The sequence below is a fragment of the Ascaphus truei genome, chromosome 22 (assembly GCF_040206685.1).
Source record: "Ascaphus truei isolate aAscTru1 chromosome 22, aAscTru1.hap1, whole genome shotgun sequence".
Taxonomy (NCBI): domain Eukaryota; kingdom Metazoa; phylum Chordata; class Amphibia; order Anura; family Ascaphidae; genus Ascaphus; species Ascaphus truei.
In genome coordinates, this window is record NC_134504.1 from 20,303,254 (window position 1) to 20,318,892 (window position 15,639).

General features: G+C 43.7%; 1 protein-coding gene and 1 long non-coding RNA gene across 6 annotated transcripts in view; both read right to left on the minus strand.

Moving 5' to 3' along the window:
* LOC142472489 (uncharacterized) overlaps window positions 1-15,639 on the minus strand; it is a 377,773-nt gene that overhangs the window by 231,689 nt on the left and 130,445 nt on the right. The window lies entirely within an intron of this gene.
* Window positions 1,551-12,299, minus strand: LOC142472488 (uncharacterized). 2 transcript variants are annotated; one of them, XR_012789728.1, is made up of 7 exons: window positions 9,121-12,299; window positions 8,668-8,734; window positions 8,277-8,302; window positions 5,700-5,851; window positions 3,877-3,944; window positions 3,113-3,192; window positions 1,551-2,925 (listed from the first exon to the last, which is right to left on the minus strand). It is a non-coding gene; the product is annotated as an uncharacterized LOC142472488 (long non-coding RNA). The 2 variants fall into 2 exon arrangements; XR_012789727.1 differs by having other exon boundaries at window positions 8,668-12,299.

Here is a 15,639-nt window from a genome sequence, read left to right on the forward strand (position 1 = left end):
CCCCTTCCCTACAGCTACGGCCGCCTCACCATGCCTCACAGGCCCCGCACTGCTGTCCTTCCCCCTCCATACAGCTGCGGCTGCCACGGCCGCCTCACCGTGCCTCACAGGCCCCGCGCTGCTGTTCTTCCCTCTCCCTACAGCTGCGGCTGCCACGGCCGCCTCACCGCGCCTCACACCTGCTGCCTCCGGGGATAGCATGAAGGGGGGGGGAGGCATGCAGGGGGGGGAGAGAAGAGATGCAGGGGGGAAAGATAACACACCCACTCACCCACCCACTCACCCACCCAGTCACTCACTCAGTCAAGTCACTCAGTCACCCACCCAGTCACTCACCCACCCAGTCACTCAGTCACCCAACCACTCACCCACCCAGTCACTCAAAAAGTCACTCACCCACCCACCCAGTCACTCACCCACCCAGTCACCCACCCAGTCAGTCAGTCACTCACCCACCCAGTCACTCAAGTCACTCAAAGTCACTCACCCACCCACCCCGTCACCCACCCAGTCACTCACCCACCCAGTCACCCACCCAGTCACTCACCCACCCACCCAGTCACTCACCCACCCAGTCACCCACTCAGTCACTCACCCACCCAGTCACTCAAGTCAGTCACTCACCCACCCACCCAGTCAGTCACTCACCCACCCAGTCAGTCACTCACCCACCCAGTCAGTCACTCACCAAACCCAGTCACTCAGTCACCCAGTCTCCCACCCAGTCACTCCGTCACCCACCCACCCAGTCACCCACCCACCCAGTCACCCACCGAGTCACCCACCCAGTCACTCAGTCACCCACCCACTCAGTCACCCACCCACTCACTCAGTCCCTCAGTCAACCCACCCACTCAGTCACCCACCCACTGAGCTCTGAAGGGGGGGGGGGGGGAATTGGACATGTGAGAGGGGGGGGGGGAACGGAGGTGTGAAGGGGGGAAGGGCCGGAGCTGTGAACGGGGGGGAGGGTGGAACCCAGCTAATAACACGGGTGCCACATTCATGTGCAGGGGGGCCCAATTGCTGTTAACGGGGGAGAAAGGGGAAGGGGGGAAGAGAGGCCAATGGGGGGAGAGAGAGAGGGGGAGCGAAGAAAAAAAGAGAGGGAGGGGGGAGCGGGAAAATTCAATGCCGGGCAACGCCGGGTATATCAGCTAGTACATATATATAATTGTAATTTATATTTAATTTATTTAACACCTACAAACACGACATTACTGCCTCTTCAAATCATGCATTGAAGATATTGCATGCAATGGCCAACAAACATCACTTGCACTAACACATTTGCTTTTGTTTAGAAAAAGGTCCTTTTTTGCTTCATCTCATATACAGAGAGCATAATGAGGCACACGTTGCATATGTTATGTAATTCTGGTCATAGGTAGCACACTTCAGACTACTATTTAGCTCATCTACCATTGTGTTCAAGCAGCTGCAATTAATATGTCATCACAGCATACACGTGAACTCAGGGGGTGGAGTTGTGCACACAGCCAAATAACAGGGTCATGTTACGGTCAACTTTGTTGACACCATTTTCTGCTGCTTGAATTAATTGAAAGGTCAGGGTGATTTTAGTTTTTGGGGGAGGGACTAGTTCTTAAAACCTGACAAGCTAAACAGAAGTTAATCACACTCATTTGAAATGGTAACTCTATGTACAAATTCACCCACCAAACCATTATGTATCAAACCATACGTTACACATTCGTTCACTCAGATCTATTGTTCAACTTATATCAACACCACATTATGACACCAGTAGCATCTGTGAGCGACACACTGCATGTCTTCTGTTGTTGAGTGGCAGCCACATTCATGCCTGCAACAGCTTCTATTAATGTAGCACACATATCCTGTAACAAAAACAATAACTTTTCCAATATTACCTACTTAATGATAAGCATTGTCAACGTTGATCTCATGATAGTGATGTACATTATTATTGTGATATTACTGCACAACATATGCAGGGTATGTCCAATATTCATAATAATTTGCTAACGCATTACTGCATAAACATTGTATGTTGTATGTTAGTGAACTAAAAAGTCCAAAGTACACTGGCATGTACATTGTTATTACAACGAATAATGTTCATTTTGCCACACACATTTTCAATTCATGAAGTGATGCTGTTAGTTAGCCATAAATACTCAAGATACACTAACTCAATGTTCATTATGTACACATGTCCATTAACAACTGATGTTATTGTTGTATATAGTTGCTCCTGGAGGACATTTGTCACCTGAGACTGAACAAGTGTCTTCACCGGGGTCATGCAGCTCATCGCACCTGGAAGATGAGTGTATGAGGTACAGGACATATAATATGTTCATTTATATATGTTATGGTGTCATGTTAATTAATTGTTTTTGACATGTTATTTAAATTGGATCACTTAGTGTCATTGAAATTGAAGTGTTTTAAGAGAACATGTATTGTGTTTGTGATGTAAAGTATCATGTAGGAGTTGTGAGGTTTGGACAACCTTTCATTCATTCTTATTTCACACTGAGTCGAAACATAATTCTTAAGTCAAGGTACATTTTAATGTGATGTCATAAAACGTATGGAAACATGTTAGGTGTTGGTATCACAGTGTATAATTACATAGTAAAACAGCAGACATTAGCATGCCATTTCATCATGTGTTCATTTATTTTTAGAACATGATGATGCCAAAGACACAGAAATGCAATCAAGTGACCATGAAGAGGTTCCTATTCAAAGAGTAACAGGCCATTCCTCCAGCAAGTTACACATACGCAGCAATAGCAGCTTCTGAAGAAAAAATTGTTGAAGCAGAAAATCGTCGCCATTCAGATCTGATGTCAGTGCACGAAAGGATGATATCACTGCAGGAAGAAACGATATCACAATTGTCACATCTCCACAGAGTCTTCATTGAAGTTCCTAAACAGATACAAAAATTAAACACGACATTAGAAGCAGTAGTTGTTCAGCTAACCCAAGCTAATCACTTGAGAATGACTACAACAGCACATCATTTCAACTTTAACCCATCAGAGGAAGGATCTTTAGATGCTGCTACTTTTACACCCCATGCATCTGATCTTCATTCCCCAGGTCGGGATGTTACCGGTACAGTAGCTGAAAGTTCTGTGCATGTTCCTCTCAACATCCAACCGCTGCCACCTGTAGAAAGTCTGGAGCTTACACCTACAAAGGAGGCACCAAAAAGAAAAATGCACAAGCAGTTACTACTGACCAGTTTTTGGAAACAAACTAAAAAACACAATCATGAAACGGAGCAAGCATCAGTTGTGCACTGTGTACCAACTTGTTCACAAGTGTCACAGGCCACAAGCCCTGCCCGTAAAGTGACACAGGCCAGTCAAACTGGCTCTGTTTTGCTTAAAGTTGTAGCCAAACGGAAAAAAAAAACCATCAGACAACAAGCAGGCCTGTGACTCGGTCTCAAAAGGAAAAAAAAGAATAAATGTTATAATTAATTAAATCTGTATTTGGCCTTGTTTTGTTGACTTGAGATTATCTAATGAATATTGTATGTATGATCAAGACCTGTTGTTTCCAAACATTCAAGTATGTCCTGGTACATGTGAAGGTTTGGAAATGTTCACAGTCCGAATGAATGCATAATGTAATTAATATTTATGTATTAATCATCTGTTCAGTAATGGTCCAACATTACACACTTGCAATGTTTTGAGAAGCTGACATTCACTTAGCTGCAAAAGATTGTATTTGGGTGTGTTTGGTAGGTAATTTAGGTAATCATTGCATGTTAATAGTAATCACATGCAAGTTAAAATAAATATATATTTAACTGCTAACATTCTACATTTCAGTTTTGTGCAGGATGAACTGTCAAATATTACTTACCTTCACCTTCCTTGAAGCTTCTTAATGTTGGCCTTTCATCATGTATGAGTACTGGTTTCAAAACATATCTGTGAATGTGTAGTAATATATATGTAGTACAGTATCTATGGATATATGTACACACACAGTGTATAAATAATATATATATATATATATATATATATATATATATATATATATATATATATATATATATATATTAATGTTTTAAACATGTAAATTTGTCTAGAGGTTTTTTATCAAAACATATATATGATGCTTCCTTGTGAAAACACAGTATTGAAATAAAACAAGCCTTATGTTAGTGAAATATACATGATCTGACCCTTTAACAATATGCGCCTATTATTATGAAGCACTTAATTAACTCACCTTGATCAGCATTTAAATGGGTTTAATACAAGGCCTACTTACTGCCATCAATATGTTCAGTGTAGAACTGGATTAAATAGATATATTATAGGTTGTAACACTACAGGCCTTGTAAACTCACAAAAGGCCTTGTTTGATGTTAACTCCAAATTGGACACAGCTGACTCTAATAGGCCCTCAAACATACTTACCCTGTAATGTTTAAACCTTTAAATAAGTCTGACCAATATAACAATCCCTGTTTACATATAAGGCCTTAAATACCTTAACACACACACACACACACACACACACACACACACACACACACACACACACACACACACACACACATTTCATTGTTGGTTTTTGAGACATATATATATATATTGTAAAAGATACATATGTATATGTGTTTAGGAAATATATATATATATATATATATATATATATATATATATATATATATATAGATAGATAGATAGATAGATAGATAGATAGATAGATAGATAGATAGATAGATAGATAGATAGATAGTTAGATAGATAGATAGATAGATAGATAGATAGATATACACACATAGTCAAACTGTGTGAGACAGACAGGGAGTTAACCAGACATAAAGATACACACAGTGAAAAGTTGAAAAAAAGACAGAGAAAAACATTAGCAGGTGTGTGTGTTTATCTCATTATATGTCACTGTAGGCAGTTTTTTTCATAATGCCAACACTGTAGCATTTCTCACCCACATTGTTTTTTTAATTAAAATCCTAAACTTGTTTTGAGAATGTAGATTACGTTAAAAAAAAATGTTACTTTCACAGTGAAAAGGCAATCTTAACCAAAAAATGTGTGCCAATTTTTTCTACACATTTAAATTGGTGGTTTCAAAAAGGAGTGGAACATGGAACTTGAAGTCTGACCTTGACAAAAAAGCCACAAAAGATAACATTTAAATAGTTTCACAATCAGAAGAAAAACCCTACAACTCAAGATTCACACACAGAGATGCAGCAATGGCACAGAATATAACATTGAACACCCATCCGCATAAATCTTATAAAATAATGATCGCAGAGGCCATCATATCAACTGAACAACACAAAGCCAACGTGGGGCAGTTCTATGACTTGATCAGAAGTAAATATCCATATTACCAAGACCCGTGCCGCGCTGGAAATTTTAAATCATCTGTACGAATCACTTTATCAACAAATGAATGTTTTGAACGTGTCCAGGATAACCTACATTAAAGGTATGGATTTTGGCAGATTGCACCACAATTTAAAATTACCATGGAACATGGCACATATCTTCTGATAAGTAGCATATTTATTCCTAATACCAATAGCAATGGATCCGCTACTACTGTTCCGTCTGAATCGATACCTGCTGCAATATCTGCACCCTCCATTCCAAACCTTATTGGTGAAAACACATTAGAATGGCAAAACCAAGAACTGTACGTACCTCCGGACGTATTGTTTGAAGAAGGCAGTGGCGATTCCTATGAGCGCCTCATGGAGATGTGTGTCCTACAGGATTCAACGGTTGCGTCAACCATGGATGAAAATGCATTGTCTTTCTGGAGCGACCAGTTGCAGCCGAATGAAGTGTTACTTCTACAAAATGGTAAATATAATAATTGTTATGCGTTGACTCACCGTTAAAAGTTAAAAAAAAAAATTCTATTCACCATGTTTACGCTAAATGCGTGGATACAGCGTAACATTGCAGACAGCATAACATGTAGCGTTCCCAAACACATTGTTTCCTATTACAATATACTACAACCAGAAACATTACAACACATCGGTAACGTAATAAATATACCTAGTTTCCTATCTCTTAAAAAATATAATTTCAACATGTTACCATAACTTTAACACACACCTATTTTTTTTTCATGCAACATCTAACAAAAGAGGGTCAGACACATATGACGTGGGACACTTGTCATGTGCCAAGGCGTCCTTAAAAAGGATTACGGGTGTAAGCCCCGCCCCCAACCGACGTGCGCGCGTCAAAGCCTATTGGCTGTGTCCGTTTGTTATTGTTACGGTCACTGCACTGTGTCATGCGCGCCCGTCTGTGTTTGTGGGCTTTCACAGTGCGTTAGCCCAATGTTAATTCAGTGGGAGGAGTGTTTGCGTGCACTTCACGCTGCCTTAACATGACGTCACACGTATTCTATTCGCTCATTGGGTGATCGGCCGTTGTTTCCGTCCACACACGTCTGTTTAAAAAGATTATAGAAGTACGTGTTTAGAACGAATGTATTTTCGCGTTCATTGGATTTGAAAGCAATATAATATGCTTAATGCTAGTAACAACATGTATTGAACGCACAACGTACACATTGTTTAGCGCATGCGCTAACACTTAGTCGACCCAATCGGGAAGTGCGTGCGCAAATTAAGATGTGCGCGCACATTATTATGTATACTGCCAACGTAAAGATCATATCCATAGTTATGACTGCTACGCAATTAACAAAAGGATACATAATGATGTGTACTTGTAACCTTGCACTTCTAACATATAAGTGAATAACGCGTGGATATACACAATCAAATAGAGATGTGTAACGCGTTGTCACGGCTACACATATATAAAGGTGCCATCTGTGACCATCATCTGTTTGCTGTATTTCAGAGATGTCGGGGAAGAATCAATGGGATCAATGTATGATTTCAGAAGAGTCCAACGTTATATGAGATGATTGTGAGGAGGAGCGACCACTAATATACTACATATGCAACGATTTTTATAATGCTTGCAGCGCATATTAACAAACAATACAAAATATGATCCGGTTATGCCTATATTTCATAACCACTTAATTAACATAATGATGTTGCTAAACAGTGCAGTTTGTAAATTTAATGTGTGTTCTTTATTTTGTACTAACATTATATGCCATGCTCTGTGTAATATATAACAACCATTGCCACTCTGCAAACACATTAGTGTAGTATATTGTATAATGGAACGTATGACTGTAGAAATTATGTAAAGGAGACTTAAAACCAAGTAGCCATTTCATGTAAAAATTCTCATGTTACATGGGAATGTTGTTAAAATTGTTTTTGAGTGTGGCAAATAATTTTAATGCCAAGATGTAGTGCTCAACTACTGTATAATGCATGATGTTAAGAATATTAGGTACAGATCATGTAAACATGTAAGTTTCTGTGTATATTTAATTTACCAAACTAACTATATTTTACTGTGTTTATTAAACACATACATAGTAATGTGAATATGATGATATAAGCTACCATAATAAACCTGATGGTATCATTTGACGGTGTTATACATGCAGCATACACAAATTGATACAGACACAAACAGTTGTCTTGAAAAGTGTGCGTATGCAAATGTGCACGTGATTGACGTTCATATGTTGAGAATACTTGTAAATGATCATCATAATAATGATGAACTGACGTGAATGACATTCCAACTATATTAACAACATTGTCATTGTGAGAAATTAATTATGCAAAATTACTAATAAATTAGTGAAATATTTTGGTTTGTGTTAACAGTTTGACACTTGTTACATGTAGGTCACATCAACACACATGTGTGACTTATACATACACATGTGACAATGTAAAACTAATCTTTACAAATAATTGATACCATTACTAATCACATACATTGCAACATATAAGATGTACAAAGCATTGGTGTGATTACAGGCATTTATGCATGGAGTGTTATGATCACTCATGTGCATCCGTCATTAATCACCACCCCTATGGAAAAACTAGCAGCATCTATCTCCTTCTCTCCACCCACCCCTATATTAGATTAATGGAAATTGTAAGGGAACATACATTAAATGTGATGTCATGTCACTAATCATTTTCAAATACAATGCACATGAAAGCCCAATAGTAGCTAAACGCATGTACATGATATAGAAACTAGATGTATGTAAGATTTGAAGTTGACAACTATGTTGGGTTTATACATCCTATAATTATACGTATATAGAGGTAGGCACATGTTATGACAGATGTCATTTCATATACATACCATGATCAGTCATAGAGGAGATATACCTATAAAAAAATGGAACAATATATAAATTGCAAACATTGACATGACATCTTCATTAACGTAAGCAACACACCAAAGTGTCTATTTGGTGTTACATATGAAACACCATGTATATTTTGTCACATAAAATATGAAAAGCAGGCTGGTGTATACATCATATTGATGCGCATGTTACAGTGTAACAATAACATTGTATGTAACCATACTGCAAGAATGAATGACTATGGCTATACTATGTGTATTGTGTTTGCATAATCAACAACACAATGTTACGAAATTACTCATTTGTTACACCTGTTGTATTCACATACACACAACTAATTTACATTCGAAGAAGGATTATATAACCTGTGCAAGAATAACATACCGGTGCCACATGCCTTTGTCCACACAGCAGAGAAGAGAAATGTGTGCAACCCATATTCATCTGTGTCCTAACAGAAGGTTATGTTAAAAAATGTAGTGTTAATATAACATAATTAATTTTTAAAAGTAGTACTAGGAACATATATGTATTTACTTACAAGAAAAAAAAGTATTTATGACATTCTGGCGTGTCTCGGCACCACTGGCTGTTTGTTCATTTTCAGCTGGTACATTGGTGGGATGCTCCTCTACCAAAGCCTCACCTATGTCTGCGTGTACATTATGTCTGAGTGCCACATTGTGCAAAATGCAACAGGCAATGATAATATCAGACACTTTTTGTGGCTTATATTGAAGAGCCCCACCAGTTCTGTCGAGACACCTAAATCTTGTTTTGAGAAGGCCAAATGTCCTTTCTATAACGGATCGCGTAGATATATGGGCAGCATTGTACCTCTCCTCTGCTTCAGTTTGAGGGTTTAGCACCGGGGTCAAGAGCCACGGCCTAATTCCGTATCCTGAGTCACCTATAATCAATGGAGCACACATAAGGTAACATTAGTGATAACATTCTAAAATAAAATCATTCCTAAACAAAAATGAGGTTTGTGTTACAACATCCAAATATGTACTCACCCAGCAGCCAACCAGGTCCAAAATGGTCTTCTTCGAAAACATGGAAGACTGATGAGTTCCTCAGGATAGAGGAATCGTGACTGGAACCAGGAAATTTGGCTACCACATGCATTATCTTCATCGTGGCATCGCATACCACCTGTACATTCAGGGAATGGTAGTGCTTATGGTTGCGGTAAGCATGCTCACTCTGACTAGGCGGAATCAAAGCAACATGGGTGCAATCGATTGCACTCAGCACACATGGTATCCCGGCTATGGCATAAAAGCCATTCCTGACTTCCAGCCACTCTGTCTGCGCTTTAGGAAAATAAATATAATTCCTAGCGCGTCTATTGAGTGCATAGAGAAACTGGGTAAAGGCCCGCGACAATGAAGATTGCGAGACCCCGCCCACTATGCCCACAGTTGTCTGGAATGACGCGGAAGCAAGATAATGTAATGAGCACAGCATTTTAACAAGCCCAGGGACTGCACGACCTCTGGCTGTCAAAAAATCTAAATCTCCCCTTATCTCTTCATAAAGAGATAAGATTGCTGCTGAACTCAAACGATAGCGACTTACTATCTCCTCCTCACTCATCCCATCTAACAGGGTTCTCTCCCTGTACACACTCGGATGAGCCACAACTTCTCTCCTCTGTCTTCTCCTCTGATCTCCTGTCCCTCTCCCTGTCCCTGTCGTGTACGCGTGCCTGTCCCTGGCTCTGTCCCTCCCTTGCCCTATGTCATTCTCTTCATCAGCAAGCCACTCGTGCAAAAGAATGTTACGACGTCTCCTAAACAAGCGCAACATTTTGAAATCTGTAGCTGTGAATGAGCAGGTAATGGCCGTCCTTTAAATAGCTATGTGATGATGTAAGGTGAGTTTGTAAAATGCAACGTGTTACATTAACATATTAAAGTACTTGGCTCCCAAGCTGTATCCATTTGATCTAAGAAGTATTATTTCTGTGTATTCAGCAGCCAATCCTGATATTTCACAATGATGTAATGTGAAGCTTTGTACAAGCATTCATTGTAAATGATTAGTGTAATGTGTAATGCATGTACCACTTCTGAACGCAACACTCAGTCATGTAATGATGCTAAAACCATGAGATTGACGTAGAAAAAGTTTGCTGCAACATGTCTAATTTGCCATGTTAGTGTCACATGTTCACAACAATTAATTCTCGTGTGCATATGCATACATTTATGGCATCAGGATAGTTGCTATTGAATCAGTTTGAAACATGTAACAATGAGTAACTATTGTAGATGTGTGTATGTCATGGAACAAGAACTACATTTCTGACTCACCCCCCTCTGTCCTCTGCAGCTTCTGCCTGTCAGATCTTATTCCCAGCTGCATGGAGTTTGCACACACATACTGTGCCTGTGTAACTTGCAACAATGTTGCATTTCTTGCCTCTGGGCATGGAAGCAGTTAGCTGCTACTGCAGTTTCTGAGATCCTCACCAGAATGGGCTAGTCTGCCCCCCCTCCTGTTTGTTCAGACATAGTCTGCCCCTAGACTATTCCTTTACCCACACTGCACCTCACTTCCTTTTCCACCCTGGAAACAGTGAGTAAAGAACCCCTTCTCTGTTTATCCCCAATGGTGAGGCCATCTCTTTTTACCGGGTTCTAACTAATAATCACCACTACATACCATCCACAAGTATCTGTATCCTGCTGCCTTTTCCCAATAAAGTGGAGGAAATAATACAGGGCTTGGAGTGATTTAAAAGGGAACTGTGTTAATGCTATCGGGAGCCATTCACACCAAACGTGACCCTGGCTTCAGAAAAGTAAAAAGAGGACCGTGTGCCTTGGGGACACACACAGAGGAGCTGCTACTCCAGACTCCATGACAATATAGAGCAGCCTCTACAGCAGTACATGCAAGCAGCATACACAGCTATACAGAGCAGCCTCTACACCAGACAAAGGAAGCACCTAGTAGCTCAAACTGCACAGCAGCCTGCAGCCTTAACAGACAAGCAGCAGCTCAAACTGCACAACAGCCTTGCAACAAACAGTGCTTCTTACACATACCTAACTGCCTTTTTATCTGTCTGAGTCCACCCCCTGCACAGCCCTACAGTGAGGAGCCACCTTCCCACCTACCCCTGCGCACGTTCCCACGGCCAGCGCCATCAAGGGCCACGCCGCCGGACACCAGCCAGGACACGGGTCGGAGCCAACGGACACCTGTGAGTACAGCTACCCCTACGCTGCACGCTGCAGGACACCGCTCGGCATCATCTGAGACAGACGCCCATCGCTGACAAGGTAAAAGACCGCACGCCACACGCACTGGCAAAAGGCCTACACACACCTACAGCATGGCAGAACTCAGAGCCTCACCAGACATCACGCAGGAAAGCGATCACTCAGACACAGAGACCGCTGCGCAAGTGCAACAGGCGCGGGCAGGCGCAAGGCCCAAACGGACAGTCACACTGACACAAAAGGCCTGCGAAAAATATGAGACTGACATTGAAGCATACCGCGAAAGGTTAGAGAAGGCCTGGAAGGACACTGGTCGTGAAATATGTAACGTTGCAAGTACTAGTGATCAGGAGAAACAAATTAGGCAAGCTATAGCCCAATTGAGGTCAAGTCACAAACGTTGCCAAATGCTGTCACAAACATATCTCGCCTATCTAAAAAGAATTAACACGGAGGAAAGCCTCAGCGAACGTGACCAGCAGGAGGCAACTGACCTGGAGCGTGACGGCTTCGTGCAGACCACTATCACTGAGGCCGAAGACCAGAGAAAGGACCTTTTGCTGGAAACTGCATCACAGCGCTCCAGCACATCCAGACATTCATCAAGGTCAGCAAGATCAGCGCAATCTAACGCGTCCAGCGCAAGCACAAACGCTACCAAGGCGCGAGCCACCGCAGAGGCCGCACGTGCCAGGGCCGAATATAGTCGCAGAGAGGCAGCCATAAGAGCAGGAAGAGCGCGCATAGAAGAGGAGGAACAGACAGCCGCTGCTAACGCCACTGCTGCCGCTAACGCCGCCGCTAACGCCACCGCTAACGCCACCGCTACTGCCGCAGCCACTGCGCGTAGGAAAGCCGAATTGCGATGCGGAACTAGAGGCACTTAGTCAAGAGAAGGAAGCCGCCGCCGCTATAGCCCAAGCCGAAGTCCTAGAAGCAGCCGCGCAACAGGACGGCGGGGAGCAACCGTACAGACGGATTGCCTCAGAGGATCCGGCCCGACGCACTGAAGACTACGTAAGGAGCCTCTTCAGTGTAAACACCAGCGCACCATCTCAACACGGAGGGAGTGATACCACAGACACCGAAGACTCGCTAAGACCACGAGGAGAAGACGCTGCTCCATCAATGGCACATGTTGCCTGGGATAGCCACAGCCGCAACAGTGATCCACACGCCAGCGCGCACACAGATGCACCACAACAGGCTCGCAATCCAGGTACACCCACGCGGGAGAAAACAGCCCCTCACACTAGCCAGCAGCCATCACGCGTCCACGCCAAGGAAGAGGCGACTGCACAGACCGTCCCAGCAACTACCTCAGAACGGGACAAACACGCCGATGCCTCAGGTCTGACAGACATAGCCAAGTACATGATCCGGCGCGACCTGGTACAAGCAGGGCTCATCTGCTTCGACGACCGCCCTGAGAACTACCGGCCGTGGAAGTTCACGTTCAAAGACACTATCAACAGCTTGGACTTCTCAGCAAGGGAAGAGCTCAACCTGCTAGTCAAGTTCCTGGGGAACAATTCCAGAGAGTACGCAAAAAGACTGCGGGCAGCGAACGCGCATCAACCCCAAGTAGGTCTGGACCTAGTGTGGGAAAGACTGGAAGAATCCTACGGCAGCCCCGAAGCAGTTGAGGATTCGCTCTTCAAAAGAGTCGAAAGCTTCCCCAAGATTACGACTAAAGACTACTCGAAGTTACGAGATCTTGGAGACCTGCTGCAAGAACTGGAGTTCGCAAGGAAAGACCATTCCTTAATAGGTCTCAACGTCCTAGACTCAGCTCGTGGAGTGAGACCCATCCTGGAGAAGCTACCCTTCAACCTCCAAGAAAAATGGATCTCACAAGGCTCCAAATACAAAAGGGAGAAGCAAGTCGTCTACCCCCCATTCTCAGTTTTCTTGAGCTTCATTCGCGAAGCAGCAAGGACGAGGAACGACCCCAGCTTCTTCTTAGGTGCTCAAACCACATACAGTGCAAGCAGCCCGAGGAACGAGACACCAGCGACGAGATATGGTAACCCCCAAACACCCATCTCGACCCGCAGGACGGACGTGCCTCCCACGACCCAAACTACTCCCGATCAGTCGGTCGCCGGAGACAAGGAACCAAGGGACCCAAACAGGGAATGTCCCATACACAAGAAGCCACACCCACTCAACAAGTGCTTTGGGTTCAGGATGAAGTCCCTAGAGGAACGCAAGAGGTTACTTGGAGAATTCGAAGTTTGCTTCAAGTGCTGTGGTTCCACGACTCACCTAGCCAGGGACTGTAAGGAAGAGATCAAATGCACAGTGTGCGAGAGTGACAAGCACGTGACAGCGTTACACCCAGAGGCGATGACACTCCACCAACTCAAGAACCCATCCTCCATAGCGGAGCATGGCGGGGAGAAAGAAGGAGAGTCAACATCCGTCACATCTCAGCGCACTGAGGTATGCGGAAAAGAAGGTGACAAAATGTCCTGCTCCAAAATATGCACCCCCAGGGATAACCTGAGAAGGCTATTCGGATGTACGCAATCCTCGACGACCAGAGCAACCGATCGCTGGTCAGGTCAGAGTTCTTCGACATGTTTAACATACAAGACGGTGCTTCTCCCTACACTTTCAGAACGTGCGCAGGGCGAATGGAGACCACAGGGAGGAGAGTGAATGGCTACACCATATGCTCAATAGACGGCAAAGTGAACATGCCCCTTCCCACACTCATCGAGTGCAACCACATGGCCACAAATAGGGACGAGATTCCCACACCAGACGTGGCACTCCATTACCCCCACCTCAAAGGAATAGCCAACCACATCCGGCCGGTGGAACAAGGCGCCAAGATCTTGCTGCTGCTCGGTAGGGACATCATGAGGGTACATAAAGTCCGTAAACAGCATAATGGACCCCACAATGCGCCATACGCCCAAAGACTTGACCTAGGGTGGGTGATAGTGGGCAACTCGTGCACCAACAAAGAGCACGGGCAAGACTACGTTGATGCCCGCAGAACGGTGGTGACAGAATGTGGACACACATCTCTCTCTGAACCATGTCTTGGCCATCTCCAAGCGACCAAAGGGCCAAGTGAAGAGAAAAGACAAGGTCATACCCCTGAGACCAACAAAGACATCCTCACGTCGATGGGATGCGACAATGGCTTAGGAGGCTCAGCAGTCCAGACAGCTAAGAATGATGAGTCGATTCCACCGAAGGAAGAGAGCAACCTCCCAAAGGTGACCGACAAAGGGATCGTCCAAAAAACGATAAACAATCAGACAATACTCCCGTGAGCAACGGCACAACTAAGACATACAGTTGTTCCTCTCCACAGAGTATCAAGCAACAGAGCAACCAACTGCCACGCCTGGCATAGCCGCAAAAGATTGCGCCCCACAGGTGAAGCCACAGTGTCAAAAGGACTGTTCGTTCAAACACGCAAGAGGAGACAGTTGCAGAGACATTTCCCAAAAGGATTTACAAGGACAAAAGAGACTGTTCTTCGTCATGTCCAGGGAGAGAACAACCTCCCGATGGCAGTCAACAAAGAGACACAAAAGCGTTTCACCAAACTACGCGGAGATGTTCTCGTGCAAGAAAAATGTACCGATGAACTATGGTGCACAGCGTTCCAGACAACAAGGAACGATGACAAGCAAACACCATCATGGGAAGATAGAGGATTCCCGAAGTTAACAGTCAAGGAGCTCTCTAAAGACGGACTAAGCAGTTGGGTGACTCCGCTACCATTCCGTTCACTAACGAGGTGCTTCCCAAACAATGGAGAACATGCCATCTCTAGGTTCACCTCGCACCTCTGCGGCCTACAAAGGGAACCAGAGACCAAAAACAACTTTGTGGTCTTCATCCAGAAGATATTCTTTACCGGCCACGCAAAGCCAGCACCTCTAATGGAGGAAGGTGAAGAATGTCGGTACCTCCAATCACCTGGGGCCTACCACTCTCAGGAAGCCGATCAAATCCGGGTAATGTTCAACCCCAGCGCTCAGCTTCAGGGAGTCTCCCTGAACGACGCCCCCTTTACTGGACTAAATTCGACAACCCGTCTTCCAGGGACACTAATCCGCTTCCGCAAGGAACCAAAAGCCATCTCTTCCCGCCA